A 23,788-nucleotide genomic window follows, 5' to 3' on the forward strand; every position below is an offset into this window, starting at 1 on the left:
AACCTTGTGAATCCTCTATCCTACATATCTTCACAGATAATATTCAAAATGAAAGTGAACTCACCTTTAAAGATGAGTTTGTTAGGATGTGAATAATTGATCAACATGGAGAATGAAATTTTGGTAAGATTTAATTATCTAACAATTTATTACACCAAGATTCTTTGTAGTAATTGTCATAAATGAATATCCTTTCATCCTTACAACATTTTACTTCATCATAATTACCTTGCCATGTGTTATCCTTGTCATTTTCTTGAGTCTTGTTTTAAGGGAGCTTTCCATTTAATTATTTCAAATAAAATTAACTTCATCATAATAGACCTTTTTATCGTTAAACCATGTGCTATCATTTCTTTGCTTACATCACCTGTAGGAAAGCAGGGTCCACTTTCACATTCATGATTTTTAGTCTCCCTTGGCTTTAACACTTGTTTTTACTTAGTCTCGCTCATCCTTTAGGAGAATGCTCTTGAAGTGTCAAACTATTTTCAACTAGTTTGAACCAAGTTCAAAGTGGTTCAGCGGGTTCAAAAGTTCCAACAGGTTCGATAGTTTAGAAAGTTCAAAAGTTTAGAACTTTGGTTTAATGAACAAGTTTTGACTAACAACAAGCTAAGAGAAATATTTAGCTTTAGGAAAACTTATATGTTATGTACTTAGGATAATTTAGGCTAAAGGGGAAATCAAACCAAAGGTTCCAAAGGAAATAGAAATCAAAATAAAGGTGACTCTCCAAAAAATACATGAACTAACACATTGAAAAGTCGCATATTTCTCTTAGGCCTATGAGAAAAAAATTGGATTTGAAACAATATTTTCTACAACTTTGTAAATTGTGTATTTTTCTTGCTGAGGTTACAACAATTTTGTGATTTTTTCTTGTTAAGGTTGCAAATTTCTCTCATAAGCATCTGAAAAAATGAATGGATTTGAAAATAATCTATCCTTAAAAAAAAATGATTTGAAATAATTTGTTGTGCAACTTTCAAATTTCTTTCAAGCTTCCGAGGAAAAGAATAGATTTAAATTAATATGTTGCATAGCTTCCCACATTGTCAATTTGAAATGATTTGCTTGAAATATTTTTGTAGAGTTGATTTGAAAATGTGTTATTTGATTTGGTGATTTGTTTTTTTCGATAATGAGATTGCTCCATGCTTGGAGATGTGTTCATGGAGGCATGAATCATTAGTTTTATCATAGAGGCAAGTTTCCAACACTGTAAACAACATGAACAACATTCTAGAGGTTTGGAAGTAGTTTTCGAAATTTAATTTTTAGAAATTTTTGTATTAATATATTAATTTTACCCCTAGAAAAATGGGGGAAGTCAATCGAAATTAATGAGTTAATGGGTAGAAATTATTTTAAAATAAATTAATTTTGGAATTTAAGAATACAATGACTTTAGGTATAAAAATTAATTTGTGAACCACAACCAAAAATATTAACTCCATGCCTTTAGTTATAAAAAATTAAATTTTGAACCACAACCAAAAACATTAGTTTTATGTCTTATAGATAAGACATGGACTAATAAAAGTGTTTCATTTCATCACAAGCCTCTTCACTAATACCACATCCCAAACACAAAAATCCCCACGAAAAAAAACAACAAAACTACTTCATGGACTATAGGATTGAGGTAAAAAAAGCAAGAGATTTACTTCATTTACGAAGTCATCAATATTGGCAATTGACGAAGCCTTGCATGCATTTTCATCTGCAAAAACTACAATCCTCACAATATCTCTTAGTTGCATCACCCTTTTCTGCATCTCACTTCCTAAGTAGCCATCCATGAACAACCTCATAATCTTCTCCACCTTACTTTGTCAAATTATCCCTCCATGCCCCTAAAAATATTGATGCTCATGCTGACTTCCTCCTCCAAAAGCTTAGAATTATAAAATTGATCCAATGCAATGGGCCACCCAATCATAGGCACACCTTCGCTCAGGCTCTGAAGCATAGAATTCTATCCGCAATGGCTTAGAAATCTGTAGGTTGAATAGTGAGAAAGGATAAGAAATTATAGCGTCCAACCCATTAGAAGAAGCTCTTGTTTCAACTCAATCATTCTCCCTTCAAATCCTTCTAGTAGAAAGTCATTCAATGCATTATTTACTTCAATGGGAGGATGAATGGCCCAAATAAAGGTCAGTCAAGAAGCTTCAATGATCAAAGCCAAAGTGTCATGTCTCTCTTGTCAACATGCATAGACATGCTTATTTGGATCCTTATGTGGTGATCAAGACAAAGTTAGATTGGTCAACTCTTTTGTTTGACGATAATTAAAAAATATTTAAGTTAATTTCATAAGTTTGTAACTTAATTTCATTTCTAAGGATGGATTAATGATTAATTGATGCATAGATGGATGTTACGTGGTGTCACATTTCATTTTTATATGATGTTAGGTTATGTCACTCATGATTATATTTAATGATGTATTTAATTATACTATTTGAGTTACTAATTCATTATATATTGCAAGTGTTTGAGTGGTTGTAGTTTTGAAGGTACGAGAGTGTGGTTGAGGTAGAGAGGGTTAGCCTCTCCGAAGGGGATGAGTTAGGGGATCTCATAACCACACCCACACACCACTTAAGAATTAGATGTTGGAGTTGATGAAAGCCAACTCCAAAGACACCCAAGATCACCTGCATGCGAAAACCTGTCAAAGAGAAGCCAAGGAGAGGAAGAGCATGGAGCAAGGGTAAAACCCTAAACATACATGAGAGACAATATGTGCAAACACAAGAAGAAAATGTATTTACAATATGCACAATGTCTTTATGTTATGTTATGTAGAAAATACAAAGAGGGAGAGGTTGCTTATAAAGACCTCAAGGAAGCTTGTAGAACAAGCTAGAAGGTGGTACAAGATAAGGATGACAACTCAGCACACATCCACAAAAGGTGGAACATGCTAGAAGGGAACAAACTCCTGTGTTGTCAACAACTAACCACTACATGCATTAAATACAAAATATTAAATAAATGCATTTACCTAAGTAAGCTTAATTAATAGAATAAATAATAAATAAATAATTAATTATTTACTCTAACACCCCCCCTTAAGTGCAACTTAGGGAAATGCCTTAAGCTCACAAAACTAAGATGAATGCATAATGGGTCCCAAAAATGAGGCCATTTTAGGTACCCAAGTACAATGCAATAAAATGAAAACTTTGTAAGTGGGGAAAGAGAGAAAACCACGTGGGAAAAACCCTCCCCCAAAAAGAGGTAACCTAGTGAAGAACTGAAGAAGCCTCCAACTAGGGAAATGTCCCCTAAAACAAGAACAAGAAGTGATCATGAAGAAGCATCACTAGAGCATGAAGAAGCCACAAATCTACCAAATTTCTAATCTGAAGAACCTCCATGGAAGAAGAAGGCACAAATCGAGCATGTCTATATGGTAGATGATCCATCTCACTAAAATGCATAGGTAGCCAGCCACTGCAATCGCCTTGTATATAGGATCAACTACTGAATACATAGTTCACACTATCGAACCATCAAACCACAGATGCATTAGAACAACAACATAAACCCCCCTTTGCAGACGGGGTGTGATGACAGGCAACTGAGAAGGTGGGCCAAAGTCTCCTGCAAATGAACCAAGAACGACGAGAGAGGGAAAGAGGTATAGACACCTATAAAGACACGATCAAACAGACTCTACATGGGGCTAATGTCATGGAAGGGACACTCACTTGATAAAGGAAGAATGCCTAAAAGAGCAAACAACTATCCTCCCCATGGTGCTTTATGAAAATAGTGCATGTACAACTGACTGAAAACAACGTTCATAATCCCCAAAATGCAAAAGTGGCACTTTATCTTAGTGCCATACAAAAAAGTGCTTAAAAATGATAGCTACAATGATCAAAACTAAAAACAAGTTGCAACAAAACAAAGTACAACTAAAAACAAGAGAAAACATGCCAGGAAAATGATCCTCGGGCCTAAAACACTCAAAATATCCACCATATAGAAAAAATGCCAAAATTATGATAGAAAGAGCATGGGCAAAAAACTCAAGAAAAGGATCACATTTCTGAAAAGGTGACAAAACCAGCTTTCCAAAAATATAAAGTTTTCAAAAAATGGGCATGGGATGCAAAAGATATGCTTGCCAGAGTCAAAAACATAACTTCATACTTTAACTAAAAAAATGGGCAATGAAAAGGCATCAAAACCTAAAAATTCTTGCACCAAAGTCTCCATCTTAGAACTAGCTTTCCATTGCTTCTTTTGGATCGGAAAAATACCTCTGTATGCTCAAGTTATGGCCACAAAATAAAGAGTAGGTCCAAAATGACCCTAAAGGAGAGGTGCAAGAAGGATGCTGATGACATGCTGATGTCATCAGTTTACTACAAAAAATTTGACGGCCATGTGATTGTCACCACAAAAAAAGAAGCCACATGGTAGTGGCATGTGGATGTCACGTGGCAAGAGGCTGATGTAGCAGGTGCCACGTGGAACCTGCACCATGTGTCATGCGTAGAATGCGCACTAACTATGCAGAAAAGCTGAGTGGGTGGGCTGATGGAGCAGACATGTAGACGGCGGAGGTGGCCACAATTGGAGCTAAGGGAAACTAGCGGCAGTGTGGCGTAAAAAATTGAATAGCCGGCAAGGTGGCACGGAGCTCTAGCCGATGGTGGAGGCTGGGCAGCGGTGCAGATAGCGGAGGCAGAGGAGGGGGCTAGTGACGGCGGAGCGGGGCAGAAACTGAAGTAGAAGAGTTGCAGATGCAACCAAAGGAGTTGGGTGGGGGCACCCCCGAGGTGGCTGCTAGGCAGTGCCACGATGGTGCACCCTGCGCCCCTTTTTAAATTTTTATTAAATTGCCATGCATCCGTATGATCTGTATGGAAAGCCCCTTGAACAAATCTTTTTACCTCCCGGAGCTCTATCTCCAAAAATGACAAGTTTTATATGAATCCTGACTACAAACGATCTTTTGGATCCAATGGTGATGTTCGTTTTGCCCCAATGTGCTCTAAAAATTTGTTGATCCCCTTATTTGAAGAAAAAATGCACAAACAAACTAGGGTTTGTGACTTCATATCACGGCTTCAAAATTCTTCAACCAAGCTGCAGCAGGAAGGCTCTGATACCATGTTGGAGTTGATGAAAGTCAACCTTGAAGATGCCCAAGATCACCTACATGCGAAAACTTGTCAAAGAGAAGCCAAGGAGAGGAAGAGCATGGAGCAAGGGTAAAACCCTAAATGGACATGAGAGACAATATGTGCAAACACAAGAAGAAAATGTATTTACAATATGCACAATGCCTTTATGTTATGTTATGTTGAAAATACAAAGAGGGAGAGCTCACTTGTAAAGACCTCAAGGAAGCTTGTAGAAAAAGCTGGAAGGTGGTAGAAGATAAGAATGACAACTCAGCACACATCCACAAAAGGTGGAACATGCTAGAAGGGAACAAACTCCCGTGTTGTCAAAAACTAACCACTACATGCATTAAATACAAAATATTAAATAAATGCATTTACCCAAGTAAGCTTAAGTAATAGAATAAATAATTAACAATTAATTATATATTTATTCTAACATTAGATGCCTAATTAATGTTGCATTCTATTTTGTGTTAATCTAATTCTTGAATGTTTAAAACACAATGGAAAGGTTATTGATGAAAGCTTCCTATATGCTATGATAATATATTGTCATATTAATTATTACATCATTAATTGATAGGTTATTGATGAAAGCTTCCTCTATTTGAAACATAGTTGTACGTTATTATTCTTGTATATAGGTTATTCACCGAGAAGGGGCATGGTTAAGAGAAGCTACCTCGTAGTCTCCATTATAGTTGACTTAAAGCTTTAACAAGCACTAATAGTGGTGACCATTAAAACCTAAGGAAAATGTAGCACCCTTTGATTGAGTTTTCCTTGTTTGGATCTGCCACAAATTAGGAAAGATTTTGTGTTTTCTTACATGATATTTCTTTCTTGATTGCATACGGGTTGCGATGAGTTTGAGCTATGCCTTCTTTCACTAGTGATTGGGAATAAATATAGTCTTCTTCACCCTTAGGCTCCTATTTTTGGCTGGCTATAGGATATCTAAAATATCCACAACCATGTACTCCAATGGGTTGTTCTTTTCAAGTCCACTTACCATATAATGGTTAGATATTTGAATGGAAATGTGAGTAAACCTTTCTATTAATAAGACTAACCCAATTGCTTATTTTAAAAAACCAATCATACTTCTATATATTTCATGAGGAAAATATCTAAGATGTATTCTATTCTTCCTCTGTTATGGGGTTTTGAGGAAAGTAAGTTATGTGAGTTGTATTGGACTGTTGTTATACCATTTTCATGAAATCTCTATATTGTTTTATTTTTTCATTTAGTAACCACATATTTAACATTGCTATATTAATGTGCTAGTTGTAGGCTCACAATTTATGTTGCTGCATGTTCAAAATATCTTGGGTTGGTGTTTTCTATAACTTCCAAAAACACTACTGTAGACCAAAACTCCACACATAATGGTGTGACCAAAATGGACTTGGCCTCTATTATACTATTGTTGCAATCAAATGCCATAATGAATCTCTATTTTACCACTATATTGTTGTGGCATACATATTGTATTTTGAATGTCTAAAATTCAGTATTACGATGGTCTTGATGAGAACATTTAGTGTTTCCATAGTAAGAGATGAGGATAATTTGTACAAAGAAAACTAAATGTTACACTAGACAACTATTAGGTTCCTTACTTTTGTTAAAAGGATCCAATAATATAAATTATGAATAATGCTCATTGGTCTATGTACTGATTTAAGAGATATTGCCTCCTAAATTAGGAAATACTAAAACTTATTTAAAAAAAATGAGGTTGTTGTGTGCTAAATGACAATGTTAGTTGTAAATTCTTAATGACTAGTCCTAGTATTTGATGTTTATATCCTTTATGGAAGGGTGAAATGTGGCAAAAGGGAGGTTGGAGATGGATGCATTAGGTTTTTGCTTCTCTCAACCTATTAGATTCTGAAAAGTAGGATTTATTATGTTTTATCTCTCTTTTTGGTAATACTGATAAATTTTGTGCTTGGCCAGGCCATTTTGTATTGCATTTAAGTAACATGTTCTGACATGTAGCCTATGCATTACTATGCTCACTTTTGGTTGAATATTTATAGATATGCTTATTTAAAATAAATTTATATGTGGGTAGATGTGTTACAATTTTTCTTTTACTGCATATGTGTAGATGTGTAGTGTTTTTCTCTTTTCCATACCATATTCTATGATTAGGCTAATAGGCACATGGTTGTATCTAGTATATTTCATGGCTACACCATATCTATCTGATGCATCTTGTTCTAGGAAGCTAGGCTTCTTGTGATAGGGTTAGGGAATTATACATGTCAAGAAGAATCTTGAGGGAGTATACACTCTGTGGTTGGCAAGGTAAAAGCACCTAGGTGATGCTTCTGTCTTAGATAGTAGATGGACGACATTAGATGGCTTTGGAGACTAGATACACTAAAGGACACATGAAATTTTTGATAACCTTTCATATGGTCTTGTAATTTTCATCTTAGAGATGATGAATAGTAACATTCAATTGATGTGATCTCTAATTATTAAGTAATGCAATCCTAAAATATTGAGATGTACTTTTCCTTATGTATAAGATGAACATACATTGTAATTCAACACCATAGTTCATATGATGTAATGTTCATGCAATATAAAACAACACCTTAGTGTTATACTGAATTTGTTAATAAACTAATTGTCTTTATCATATTAGTTAATGGATAACGAATGAGATCTTGACTATTAAACTCTAGTTGTGATTGGTTTCTCTTTCGCATTTTTTGTTCTTATGTGATGTGGCATTTTTTATTAGGACATCATTCTTACATATGGTATTAGAGCTATGTTTAAATCCTAGGCCTTGGGCTACCATGCTAACTTGCACCCATGTGTGTCAATTGTTTGAGTTATCACCATGGCCAGAATAGCTAATCATAGAGGTGGGTATAGTAGTGGTGCATGAGCTGAGGAACCTAATGAGATGTTAGATCAGATATTGACATTGTTGACCCAACAAGAGCCTTTTTTATAGCAACAAGGCCAAAGAATCGATAACATAGAGCATGAGGCTCGAGTTAGACAAACTAACGAAGAAGCAATAAAGCATGATGAAGATCAGCACTCTAGAGCCATACATAAGTAGGAGGAGTAACTAAGGAATAAATTTGAGGATGATCTATTGGATGAGGCTCATAGGAGGTCTGAGGTAGAGCAGAAGGTCAATGATGACCGTTAGATTTCTCTCATTAATACTGATAGGTTATAAACAATAGCTGACTTGAGAAAAGATCTCAAGAAAGTGACCTCACTAACATTTTATGGTAGAGCTTTAGGGGAAGATGTTGAGGCATGGATTACCAACATGGAGAAGTATTTCTTGGTGTGAAATTATACAGGGAAATTTAGAATAATTTGGGCCACATTTTAGCTGATGGGTGAGGTAGCTACCTGGTGGGATGGTGTAATGGATAAAAAGAAATTTCAGCATGGGGAGGTAATGTGGGAAGAATTTTTGCATCTTTTCCACAAATAATGGTTACCTCAGCTATTCTATGACAAGAAATAATCAAATTTCTACAAGTTAGTTTAGGGGAACATGAATGTTACACATACCATGAACATCTTTGTCATTTGGTGAAGTATGTTCCTCAATATCAACATGATGAGCTATTTAGAACTTGAAAATTTGTGATGGGTTTATGACTTGAGATATACAATGAGATCAAAATGTAGGAGTTTGAGACCATGGATTTTGCACTGCATAAGGCTCTTAAGAAGGAATAGAGACTGAAGGATGCTTCCTCATCTAAATCTTCCAACTAAAACTATAAAAGGAAGTTCCAAGACAACAAGTCTTATAAGGATAATAGGGGGTATTAGGATGACAAGAAAAAAGGAAATGGAAAGAAACAACAAATCAAAAACATGAAGGATAAGGGATAGGACAATTCTAACAAGAATAGGAATAAGAAAAATTGGAACAATAACAAGAATCAAAACAATATAAATAAAAGAAATAGAAATAGAAGGAATGTAAATGATAGGGGTGAAAAGAATAGGAATGATGATAGGAGGGGCCCTAGGATAGGATTTTATGTATGTGGCAGTAACCACTTTGTTGCTAAGTGTCCATAATGATCTAACAAGAGGGACTTTCCACCATAGCACCACATCCATGCTGTAGTTGATCATAGGCAAGCAAAGTTTCAAGCCACTCCTATATAGATGACTAGTACACTATTTGGTTACCCTATTTCTATTCTTATAGATACTGGTGCTATTGAATGTTTTGTAGATCCCAATATAGTAGCTAAGATACCTATTAGGGCTAGTTTTATGGCTGGACCTTGGACTATAGAATATGGTAATAGGGCTGAACATAGGGTAGAACAATGCTTATTTTGCAATGGGTTGGAACTCCCTAGCTTTGAAATAGAGTTAAACTTGTATGTAGCATCTTTGGGCTCATATGATGTCATCCTAGGAATCAACTAGTTAAGTAAACATAAATCCTTAGTTAATTGTTAGGATAAGGTGATCGAATGCCATAATATCACAGGTCACTCAGTGATGCTAAATGGTGTCAAACAATCATTTGAATGAAGAAAATTTTTAGCTATGCAATTGAAGAAAACAAAGAGGAAGGGATGCCAGTTATATGTTGTCCATGTCAAGAATTTGGAAGATATTCCACTTTGATTAGAGGATCATCCTATTTTGTAGGAATTTAGAGACATGTTTCTAGATGATTTTCTTGAACTATTCTCTAAGAGGGAGTTCAATTTCTCCATAAATCTTGTGCCAGGGGCATGACATCATTCAAAGGTTCGTTACCATATGACTTCCATAGAAATGTATGTGTTGAACACTTAGCTACATGAACTCTTGGATAAAGGTTTCATTTGACCTAGTTTATCACCATTGGGAGCTCCTATAATTTTCATTAAGAAGAAGGAAGGTACCTTAAGGTTGTGCATTTATTACCACATGCTAAATAAGGTGATCATAAAAAATTGGTATCCTCTCCCAAGAATTGATGAACTATTTGATTAGATGAAGGGAGCAACCATATTCTCTAAAATTGATTTGAGATCTGGATATCATTGAATTCAGATTTAGGATGAAGACATACCTAAGACAACATTTAGAACTAGGTATGGGCATTATGATTTTGTAGTCTTACCTTAGTCTTACCTTTTGGAGTGACAAATGTGCCTGCTACTTTCATGAACCTGATGAACAATGTATTCAGAGACTGTCTCAACAAAGTCATGGAGATATCTATTGATGATATCTTGATATACTCCAAGAATTTATAAAAGCATGAAGAACACTTGCATATAGTCTTGGAGCACTTGAAAGAGAGAAAATTGTATGGGAAGATCTCTGAGTGTTCATTTTATTAGAAAGAGATCCACTACCTAGAGCATATTTTATCAGCTGATGGCATAGCAGTGGAATCTGTAAAGATAAAAGCCATCCTTGAATTGCCAACTCTATAGAACATAAGTGAAGTTAGGAGTTTTATGGGTCTTGCTAGGTATTATAGGAAATTTGTTGAGGGATTTTCTAGCATAGTAGTACCAATCACATCTCTCTAGGAAAAGGGCAAAAGGTTTGAGTGGAAAAAAGCATATGAGAAAGCCCTTTAGTTGCTTAAGCAAAGGCTTACCACCGCTTCAATCTTGATTATACTAGATCCTAATGGACACTTTTTTGTCATAATAGATGCTTTAGGAGATGGGCTTGGGGGTGTATTAATGTAAGATAGTAAGGTTGTTGCCTACGAATCTAGGAAGCTCAAATTGCATGAACTAAATTATGTTCCTCATGATTTAGAACTAGCTACGATAGTACATGCATTGCAAACATGGTGAAATTACTTGTTGGGGAAGCCATTTGAGCTTAAAACTGATCATATGGGGTTGAGGTATATTTTCATTCAACCTAATCTGAATGCCAAGTAGAGGCAGTGGCTTGAATTCCTCAGTGAATACAATTTTGGAATTGAGTATATTAAAGGAAAAGAGAAAAGGGTAGCAGATGCACTTAATTGTAGAAGGTATATCACCACTATCACTACATCTTGAACTCATATGAGAGAGTATATTCTTCAATACCTTCTTGGAGATACCCATTACGAATAGGTGAAGTCAGTATTGGACACTGATGCCTCTAATTCAAGATTTGTTAATTACTCTTTTGATGATGATGGTGTACTTAAGTACTAGAATAGGATATATTTTCACAACCATGAAGGGTTGGAAAAATTGTTGATCTCAAATTGATTTTGATAATTGAGTGTCAACACACTTAAGCTTTTTACTAAGTTCATGCCCAACTAGTAACATATGCCAAGTATAATATGTATAGATGCTGAGTAAATCAAGTGCTGAGTAAATAGTAAGTGCCAAGCAATTCAAGTGCTAAGTGAACAATAGATGTAGAGAAAGTTCAAGTGCCGAGTTAGATAGAATTACAATATGTGTTGAGCATCAGTATTATCAAGTGTTGAGTAACACAGAATGGATCTAGTTGTTTATGATGGCACAAACAACTATGTAAATCATTTTTGCACCAACTAATGGATAGATCTTGAAGCTTTGAAGATAAGATCAAATCTATTTGGATTCCCTATGTGATCAACATGCAACCAATCAGAAAAATTGAAGGAATTGAGTAGGAAAAAATGAATGAATCTCAATTGTAGATTCATACCTAACCCTAAACCACCAGAGTATTTTTAAAGGGAGATGAAGCCCCATAATTAAAGTATGAGAGAGAGAATTAGAGAATGTATGTGAGGAGCTGATGCTAGCAAAGATTTCAAGGAATTGAAAGGGGTGAATTGATCAGTATAAATTCAAGGTGACTTAGAAGGATAGAATTGCAGAATCAATTTGTAGAATAGAGGATCGAGGATACATAAATTTCATATTAGATTAGAAAGGATCAAAATGGACTAAATTTAGATCTAAAATCAGCAATACCAGATTATAAGTAGTCAGATCAAACATTCTACTGTCAGATCAAAGTTTGCACTAAGATTTGTTGGCTTTTTTGAGGTTTTAGAAGTTATCAACCTAGTTTCTTATTAGCCTGTTTTGCCACCTTCTTTCACCCACATTCATAATTTTTTCAATGTGTCTCTACTTAAGCCATATCATCTTAAGATATCTCATGTGCTTGACTAGCATGTGTTTAAGGTACATGATCCAGGGTGATGGCAGTTAAGCCCACCTGATTCATTGAGCAGCATATCATCAACGTACAAGATAGGGACGTCCTCTAGTATAAGGTCCAATGGGAGAAATTTGGTGTATATAGTTCCACTTGGGAGGATGAGGAGGATTTATAGAAATCCTTTCCTCATATTTTTGTATGGCTTGTTTTATTTTAGCTAGATATCAATTTTGGATGTGTGTGCATGCTTATTTTTGTTGTGATTTTACATCAGGACAATGCCTTTTCCTAGAGGGGAGGGATGTTTCATCTCACTTGTCCACATGCTTGAAAATGCTTATTTGGATGCTTATATGATGATTGAGTCAAAGTTAGACTAGTCAACCCTTTTGTTTGAAGAAAAATTAAGAAATATTTAACTTGATTTCCTAAGTTTGTAACTTAGTTTCTCTTTTGAGGGTGGATTAGTGATTAATTAATGCACATATGGATGTTATGTGGTGTCACATTTCATTTTATATGATGCTATGATATATGCCACTCATGATTATATTTAATGATGTATTTAAATATACTATTTGGATTACTAACTTATTGCTTGTTATGAGTGTTTGAGGGGTTGTAGGATCAAAGGGATGAGAGTGTGGTTGAGGTAAAGAGGGTTAGCCTCTTAGAAGGGGATGAGTAAAAGGATCTCACAGTTGCACCCACACACCACTTAAGAATTAGATGCTTAAATAATGTTGCATTCTATTTTGTGTTAATTTGATTCTTGAATGTTTAAAACATAATGGAGAGATTATTAATGAAATATTCCTTTATACTATGATAATCTATTATTATTTTACTTACGACAATTTAATTGATAGGTTTTTTATAACCAAAGGTGGGAAAATATATCTTTATTTTCTCTTTTTACATTCGAAGCATCTTACACATATGAGGGGATAACTAACAATACTATGCACATATTTAGGAAAAGGAAAGAATAATGCAATTGTGTTAGGTACAAAAAAAATCTAATATTATAAAAATAATAATTATTTTTACTTTGGGGGTGATGCCAATAGGATAAAAATTTGGAAGTAGACAGAGGGAGTTTGGATTGAGCACGAAGGACAACATATTTTTCAGGTTCCCCTTTAAGTGCTAGTTAATCACATGTTACTTATTCAATGCATGGAAAACTCTAAAGATTTTGATTTTTGTAACTATATATTTGTCACCTAGTTGTTTTTGCAAGGATTTTAAGCATTGTGTTATTTCACTTTGGAGAGGTCAATGTAATTTTTTTATTCAATCACATGAGTGTAAATTTAAGTTATTGTAAAAATAGATACATTGTGAGGATCCTTGTACAAATATCAAATGTAAAAGATTTGTTTAATAATACCAAACAACACAGTAATGTCGGATCTATAGGTATGATACTAAAAATTCAATACATTATATTCATTTTGAAACATAGTTGTACATTATCATTCTTGTATGTAGGTTGTTCACTAGGAAGGGGCATGGTTAAGAGAAGCTACCTCGTAGTCTCCATTCTAGTTGACTCAAAGATTTAACAAGTACCAACAACGGTGACTGCTAAAACCTAAGGAAAATGTAGCACTCTCTAATTGAGTTTTCCTTGTTTGGGTCTGCTGCAAATTAGGAAAGATTTTCTATTTTTCTTATACACTATTTCTTTCTTGATTGCATATGGGTTGCAATGAGTTTGAGCTATGCCTTTTTTCACTAGTGACTGAGAATAAATATAGTCTTCTTTACCCTTAGGCTTTCATTTTTGGCTAGTTGTAGGATATCTAAAACATCCACAACCATCTACTCCAATGGGTTGCTCTTTTCAAGTCTACTTACCATATAATCGTTAGACATTTGAATGGGAATGTGAGTAAACCTTTTTATTAACAAGACTAACTTAGTTGTTTATTTTAAAACACCAAACATACTTCCACAGATTTTATGAGGAAAATATCTAAATTGTATTCTATTCTTCCCCTATTATGGGGATTTGAGCAAAGGAAATTATGTGAGCTGTATTGGATTGTTGTTATACCAATTTCATGAAATCTTTGTATTGTTTTGCTTTTGTGGTTAGTAACCATGTATTTAACATTGCTATATTCATGTAATAGCTATAGGCTTACAATTTATGTTGCTACATGTTCAAAATACCTTGTGTTGGTATTGTCTATAACTTCCAAAAACACTACCATAGATCAAAAATCCACATACAATGATATGATCAAAATGGACTTTTTCATTGTGTTAAATCTCCATACTCTTATACTATTGTTGCAATCAAATTCCTTAATGAATCTTTATTTTACCACTATATTACTATGTCACACATATTGTGTTTCAAATATCTAAACTTTAGTATTACAAGGTTCTTGATGAGAACATTTAGTCTTGTCATAGTGATGTTAGAAATAATAGTCCACCAAGATAACTGGGCAGGGGGGGGGGGGGGGGGGGGGGGGGTTGAATCAGTTATCCAATAATTAAAACATTTATCAACCTTAAACAATCCTATCCATTCAACCAAAGTAAAGAAAAACCATAACAAGATGCACATAGACAATTACACTAGATATGCTAACTAGGGAAACCCTTGTGGGAATGATGCCCATAAGATGATGTACTAATATAAATATTCCCTGTTAGAGGATGGACCATGTTAGGAGTCTATTACAACATTTAGTACATATGATCCTTGTTAAGAGATTTTGAATCCTTGTTAGAAGATTCCAACCCTGTTAGGAGTTGTAAAAGATAGAAGGACCCATTTTCTAAATAGCTTTTGGGGCAAGACCATTGAACTTATTATACAACTAATCTCTCAACTATTCCTTGCAGAATAATTGTATGTACTATGCTTCAAACACTTTTCCTCTATCGTATCAATTAGACCAATCACTATCAAACCTTTCGAACCATGTCACACACCTTGGATCCAAGTATCCAACTTCAGATCACTCAATAAAACCTCAGCAATAAAGTTTCCTTCACTTCTACTCTACTCTTCTCAACTTCATATTCTACTCTTTGTACTACTTATAATTACTTCTCTTCCATATAGCCAAACTTATGATAAAGGAAAATGTCCTTCCTTTATATCAAATCCATAAAAAAATTCCTTGAGCTGATGGTTACCTTCTTAATTAATTATTATAGGAGCACATTAATAACACGTTAGACTTAGTGATAACATTAATCTTTCACCTTATATCTTGAATATCTTTCCCTATATGTATCATTATGATGAGAAAACTTAACCACACCATCAACAACATGTCTTCTTGACATCTTTAACTTTGGCTTCTCAAAATAACAACTATGCTAAGAAATATAACAAGTTTACTAGAACATGCCTCAGTAAACTCTATCTCAGAACAATCTTTACTAAAACTTGCATAACTTCTTCCAAACTAAATATTTTATGCTTTTGAGGTTAGCTACATATACTAGACACTTAGTAGCATCTCTCTTTAACCTAACTATTTAATGTACTCAATGATTTGTCTATGCCAACTTGATCTTTCCGTTGTTCTTCTATTAGATACCACAAAAAATTTCTATGCGGACATCAATGCCAAATACAGTCATGAATGTAACATATCATCATGATAATGATTGTATCATAATTATACAATACTCTCCCATAGGAATATCATCGACATTCATGCTTCCAATAATCTCCCCCTTTGGCATTGATGACAACATAGATAAAAAAACATCTAGTTCCAAGAATACCAACTGCAAAAGACTATTAACCTTGCTTTTCAAATCCTCTTCATCAATCATTCTCCCCCATTGATATACCTCAATGTCCTTTACATCAAACTATTTTCCATACTATACTTCTCCCTTCAATGTACTCAAATTTTTTTTCATGCTAAACTTCTCCCCCATTGACATCAATGTCAAAGGTTTCAATAACCATCAAACTCTGCAACAACTGATTCTTACTCACCTCAAGTGTCCAAAGACACTATTCAAAAAAAAACATCCAATAAGAGTCCTAGATGAATCAATCCATCATAGATACTCCCCCATATAGGAAGCATCAACATTTAGTCTAGAAAAATAATAGTGCTCTGTTACATTGGACTGATGCACTCTTGCATCTTTTACTCTAATGTAGGAAGGGGCATAACCCCTAACATACCTCACAAATACTCAAAAGTCTCTTTGGGAAGAGGCTTAGTGAAAATATTTGCAATCTTATCTTTAGTGCTCACATACTCCAATATAATTTCCTTTTCTACAAATTTCTTTCTCAACATGTGATACTTGATAGAAATGTGCTTGGTCTTAGAATGCAACACTAGATTCTTAGACATATTTATTGTTCTTGTGTTGTCACAATGTATGACAATAGGATCATTGATTTCTATCCTTATATCCTTCAACATTTTCTTCATTCAAACAACTTGATTACAATTTTTTTTTGTTGCAACATATTTTGTTTTTGCTATACTTTGTGAGGTACAATCCTACTTCTTGCTTAGCCAAGAAACCAATCTTCATCTAAGAAAGAAGGCTTCACCACTAGTCCTCTTTCTATCATCCATAATGCCTACCCAATTAGCATTAGTATAAGCACATAAAGTAAAATCATTAGACTTAACATACCAAAATCCAAACTTTGGTGTTCCCTTTAGGTATCTAAATATCCTTTTGACTACTACATAATGTGCTTCTCTGGGATTAGCTTGGAATCTTGTAACAATTCCAACTATATTTTCTATATGTGGCCTTGTGTGAGTCAGATATTGCAATCCTACGATCATAGATTTGTACTTTTTCTACTCAATAGTAGTTGTCTCAGCCCTTGTAGATAACTTGTGTCCAGTTACCATAGGTGTTCCAATGGGTTTACATGTTTCCAAACCAAACCTTTTCAGTAAATCTTTCAAATACTTAGTCTGAGAAAGAAAGATTCCTTCTTTATCCTATATAATTTGTAATCCTAAAAAATATTTCATTTCTCCTATCATACTCATTTCAAATTCTTTCTTCATTTCTTCTAAAAACTTGTCACTTTCATCATCATTTCCTCTAGATATGATATCATCAACAAATATTACCAAGATCATCAATCCATCATCAATTTCTTTCTAATAGATATTTCTATCTACCATACCTTTGCTATATCCAAGCTTTGTCAAATTCTTGTCCAACCTTGCATACTAGGTTCTAGGTGCTTTGTTGAAGCCATGCAATGCTTTCTTTAGTCTACATACTATGTCCTTGTCATTTGTCAAAGGACAACCTTCAGGTTGTTCTATCTATACCTCTTCTTCAACTTCTCCATTTAGAAATGCTAACATGACATCCATTTGATATACTTTGAATTTCTTATATGCTACATATGCTAAGAATAACCTTCTTCTATTCTATCCATAGGAGCATAGGTCTCATCATAGTCTATTCCTTCTCACTGTAAGTAACCTTTACATACCAATCTTTCCATGTTCCTTACAACTTCACCTTGTTCAGTCATCTTTTTTCTGAATACCCATTTAGTTCCTATCACATTCTTGTCTATTGATCTGGGGAACAATTTCTATGTCTTATTCTTTAATATCTAATCCAATTCCTCTTTCATAGATTGCTTCTAATGGTCATCTTTGCATGCTTCATTTGCATTCTTAAGTTCAACTTGAGATATAAAACATAGTTCTTCATTGATTCTACTTCGTGTCATCACACTTTTATCTCTACTTCTGATGATTTTCTCAGGTGGATGATTCTTTGTCATATTCTTACCTAAAGTAGGAGTTGTTATCTCAACACTTGGCTCTATTTAAGTTTTCTAAGCTTTGTTCCTACATATTCTCTCCTTCATTCTATAAATCATTGTTAGTCTCAAGGAATACTTAATCATTCCTTCGTTTAATAACAAAATCATGATCTAAATTGTAATCAACTATTCTTTCTTGTATCTTGAATTTCTCATCAACTCTTACATTTGCACTTTCCATAATAGTCTTAGTTCTCAGATTATAACATCTATAAGACTTTCTTTTCAATTAATAACCAAGAAACATACCGTCATCACTTCTAGCATCAAACCTACCAATATCATCATCTCTTTTGATAACACTTACCGCCAAAAATTATAAAATACTTAACTGTAGGTGAGTGACCAAACCATAGTTCATAAAGGGTCTTGTTTGTGTCTTTCTTGACCTATACTCTATTCATAGTGTAGACAATTGTATTCATAGCTTCTCTCCAAAACATCTTGGATACGTCATTCTTAGCTAACATAGCTCTTGTTGCTTATGTTATTGATCCATTTCTTCTTTTTGAGCTATACCATTTTGTTTAGGGGTTCTCAGAGCTCATAAATGTCTTTTGATTTGATTAGCTTCATAAAAGATGTTAACCTCATTTGAAGTAAACTCTCATCTTCTATATGATCTTAAACATTCTTCATGCCTAATTCATTATTAACTCTATTCTTGAATGTCTTGAACTTATCAAATGCCTCAGATTTTTCTTTAAGAAATGCAACCCACATCATTCTAGAAAATTCATCAACTAAATTTATCAAATAACTTTCACCATAGAACCTTTAGTACTCATAGGACCACTGAGATTTGTCTATAAAATCTCCAATTTTGTTGTAGCAATAAACTTCCTGCAGGGAAAAGTTCTGTTATGCTTTGCCAAAACACAGTCCTTGCAAATTATGTTAGTAGGTTTGACAATCTTAGGAAAATCTTCAACTACAAACATACTACTGGTCTTTACAATACTGTCAAAGTTTATATGAAAAAATCTCTTATGCCATAACCAAGTGTGATCTACCTTTGCAACCAAACATGTCATTTCAATAGGACTCAATTGAAATATATTACCTCTAGATTTGGTTCCTATTCCAATTACCTTTCCATGTTCTTCTCTGATCATGCATGTCTTTACTAGTGAACTACAACCGATAACCTTTATCCACTAGTTGTCTAATTACATCCTCAGTGTTAGTTTTACCATCAAGAGTTATAGATCCAATACCTTTAACTTGGCATGTTGCACTATTTCCAACTCTGATAATGCCTCCATCCTAACTTTTGAATTCAACAAACTTGTTCATATCACTAGTCTGATGATGTGAACAACCACTATCAATTATCCAATTAGATTTCTTTTTCAACTTGTGACACCAAAACTACTTTCTTTGGACTTTCTTCTTTAATAGCTACAACTCCAATTTTATTATCACTAGCACTTACTACTTGTTCATCAGAATCATCTTCTTCATTTGCATAAAAACATTCTCTATCTCTTCTAGGTTTGAAATTTCCTCTATACTATTTCTCTCTTTTAGGACACTTAGATGCATAATGATCAAATTCATTACAAGTCCAACATTTAAATATTTTCTTAGCATATTTTTCTCTTCTTAATAGAAGGGCTACTCCTTCTTTAATCTTTCTATCCTCATCAGATCCGCTGCTACTAGAAAAGTCTTCTCTAGCACTTGTGCTCCTTGATAAAATAGGTCAAATATTCAAGGCACTGAAAGTTGTTTCTATTTTGGTCAACTCTTCAGACTATCTAAGCTCATTCTCAACTACTTCAAGTCTTCCAAGTAATGTCTCCTTTGTGAAATCTTTGGTACAAATTATCAACAACTGTATCATTTGAGCTACTGACTTAAATGGTGGTGTTAAGCTCTTCAATATCTTCCATATAATCTCATCATCTTCTTTGGTTCCTCCTTGAGATTTAATATATGCAATAATTTTTGATATTCTATCTACATATGTTCTTACTGATTCACCTTCCATCATTTTAGCATCTTGAAATGCACAAATCCAACTTTGTAGCCTCAATTTCTTATAATGTTCATCACCTTCAAACCTAGTTTCCAAAGCTTTCCAAATCAAATGTGAAGATAAAAGTAACTTGACCTGATTGTATTCAATTTTAGGAAGTGTAATCAATAGTGCTTCTCCAGCTCTCAGGTTGCACATAAACAGATCTATTTTTTCCTTAGTACAAGTTTCCAAATCTTTTTCATCAATGACTATCTTTGATGATTTTGTCAAGATCCAATATCTTGGACCCATACACAATAGATGTGTCTTCATCATTTCCTTCCAATTGTGATTATTTGTTCCATCAAACTTTGGACTATCTTTCCTGAACATGCTTTCCATGGATCTCCCAAATTGTTAAACTTTATCTTCAAGGACCTAAAGCTCTAATACCAATTGTTAGAAATAATAGTCCCCCAAGATAACAGAGTAGGGGGGTGGGGGGGAGGATGTTGAATTATTTATCCAATAATTAAAACATTTATCAACCTTAAATAATCTTATCCATTCAATCAAAGTAAACAACAACCATAACAAGATGCACACAAACAATTGCACCATATGTTAACTAGGGCAACCCTTGATGACAGGGGAAACCCTAGTGAGAATGATGCCCATAAGATGATGTACTAATATAAATATTCCTTGTTAGAGGATGGAACCTATTAGGAGTCTATTACAACATGTAGTACATATGAGTCCTTGTTAGGAGATTTTGAATCTTTGTTAGAAGATTCCAACCTTGTTAGGAGTTGTAGAAGATAGAAGGACCCATTTTCCAAACAACTTTTGGGGTAAGACCATAGAACTCACTATCCAACTGATCTCTCAATTATTCCTTATAGAATAATTGTATGTACTATACTTCAAACTTCTTTCCTCTATGTTGTCAACTGGACCAATCACTGCCAGACCTTGTAGACTAATTCATGAACCTTGGATGCAAGTATCCAACTTCAGATCACTCAATAAAACCTTGGTAATGAAGTTTCCTTCCCTTTCGCTCTACTCTACTCAAGTTCGCACTTCGCTCTTTGTGCTACTTACAATTACTTCTCTTCCATATAGCCACACTTATGATAAAGGAAAATATCCTTCCTTTGTATATAATCCGTGAAACAATTTCATTAGTTGGTTGTTACACCATCTCAATCAATTATTATAGGACCACATTAAGAACACATTACACGTAGTGATAACATTAATCTTTCCCCTTGCAACATGAACATCTTTATATACACATATCATTATGATTAGTGAACTTAACCATGTTATCAACAACATTCTTCTTCACATCTTTAACTTCAAATTCTCAGAATAAAAAATCTTCTAAGAGATATAAAAAGTTTACTAGAACATGCCTCTATAAACTCTATCTCATAACAATCCTTACCAAAACTTGCATAACTTCTTCCAAACTTAATATCTTATGCTTCCAAGGTTAGCTACATATACTAGACATTTAGTAGTATCTCTCTTTAACCTCACTGCTAAATGTATTCAATGATCTATCTGTACCAACTTGATCTTTCCACTATTCTTTTGTCATATACCATAGAAAATTGCTATGTTGACATCAATGACAAACATAGTCACGAATGTAACATATCATCATGATAATGATCTGATCATATATCTACAATAATCACCCATAGTAATATCATTGACATGGGGAGACTTTGTACAAAGAAAACTAAACATTATAGTAGGCAGCTTTTAGGTTCCTTACTATTGTTAAAAGGATCCAATACTCTGTATTATGGGTAATGTTTATCGGTCTATGTACTGATTTAAGTGATATTGCCTCCTAAATTAGGAAATACTAAAACTTATTAAAAAAAAATGAGGTTGATGAGTACTAAATGATAGTGTTAGCTATAAATTCTTAATGACTAGTCCTAGTATTTGATGTTTATATTTTTTATGGAAGGGTGAAATGTGGCAAAATAGAGGGTGGAGATGGATGCATTAGGTTTTTACTTCTCTCAAACTGTTAGATTTTCAAAAGTAAGATTCATTACATTTTTTCTTTCTTTTTAGTAATGCTAACAAATTTTGTGCTTGGCCAGGCCATTTTGTATTGCATTTAAGTATGTTATTTTGACATGTAGTATGTGTGTGACAATGCTCAAATTTTCTTGCATATGTGTAGATATAATTTATTTAAAAGAAATGTACATGTGGGTAGATGTGTTACAATTTTTCTTTCATTATATATGTGTAGATGTATAGTGCTCTTTTGTTTTTTCTACTATATTTTGTGATTAGGATAATAGGCATATGGTTAAATGTAGTATGTTTCATGGCTGCACTAGTTCCATTTGATCCATTTTGTTCTGAGAAGCTAGGGTCTGGGCATTCTTCATGTTAGGAAGAATCGCATGGGAGTAAACACTCTATGGTTGGTGAGGTAAAAGTGACTGGGCCACACTTCCTTCTTAGATAGAAGATGGATGACATCTAATGACTTTGGAGACTAAATACATTGAAGGACACATGACACGTTTTAGTAACCATTTTGATGGTCTTGTACTTTTCATCTTAGTGATGATCCATGGTAACATTCAATTGATAAATCTATGATTATTGAGTAATGTAATCCTAAAAGATTGAGATGTACTTTTCCTTATGTATAAGATGGGCATACATTGTAATTCAATACCATAGTTTATACAATATAATGGTCATGCAATATATATCAACACCTTAGTGTTATGCTAAATTTGTTGATAAACTAATCATATTTATCTTATTAGTTAATGGATAATGAATAAGATCTTGAATTTCAAGTTTGGTTGTGATTGGTTTCTCTTTTGTATTTTTTTCATTCTTCTGTAATGTGACATCTTTGATTAGGACATGGTTCTTACACAAAGTCTCCATTTGATGGCAGGAGGTTCTGACCATGGTGCCAAAGGAAATGTAAAGAATTATGAGGAAGGACATGAGTTGAGCCATGTGACACAAATTTTTTTGATGAGAGAATCAATGTAGCAACCATGGGCTCCATTGGAAGCATTAGGGAAGATACGACCCACAATCTAGACATGTCTGCTACTGCTGCTTCGCAAATGGTCCATGAATTTTGACTCCAAATAGTGGAAAGTATTGAGAAGAGTTCCCAACTATTGATATTCCTTGGTATTTGGCATTTCAAGAAGAGGTGTCATGGGTCCTTTCCATCCATCAACCTTAGGCATGTATTGTAAGAGGTTCCAAGAGTTGCATGTATTGTAACTAGCAGTTGCACCATAAAAGGTGCAAGGGGTATGCCGATAGGTTGTAGTTGTGAAAGCAATATTTAAATGATAAGAGATATTGTGGAATAGTGATTTATACTATTTCAATTAATTTCAACAAATTATAAAATGATGTCCCAATTGATATATATGAGACACTACGAAAGAAACAAAAGAACAACTATGGATGGAAATTAAGATGAGTCTTGAACAAAGAAAGTATAAGCATTTGCATGTCATTGGGTTTAAATAATAACATATTACATACATTATGTTTTTTATTATGTTAACATACTTAGCAAATTAATATTAAGTAAATATGACTCTAGATCTTAATAGAATAAAACTTGCATCTGCATAAAAAAAACTAGATACATGCAAAACTAAATTTCTTGCTAAAATTAATTCTATAAAAAAACTA

General features: G+C 33.9%; 1 pseudogene; it reads right to left on the reverse strand.

Moving 5' to 3' along the window:
- Window positions 1-1,628: 1,628 nt before the first annotated feature.
- Window positions 1,629-23,381, reverse strand: LOC149577826 (UDP-glycosyltransferase 92A1-like; annotated as a pseudogene).
- Window positions 23,382-23,788: the final 407 nt, after the last annotated feature.

Source organism: Cupressus sempervirens, chromosome 1 (assembly GCF_028749045.1).
Source record: "Cupressus sempervirens isolate cs-2001-9-10 chromosome 1, ASM2874904v1, whole genome shotgun sequence".
Lineage (NCBI taxonomy): Eukaryota > Viridiplantae > Streptophyta > Pinopsida > Cupressales > Cupressaceae > Cupressus > Cupressus sempervirens.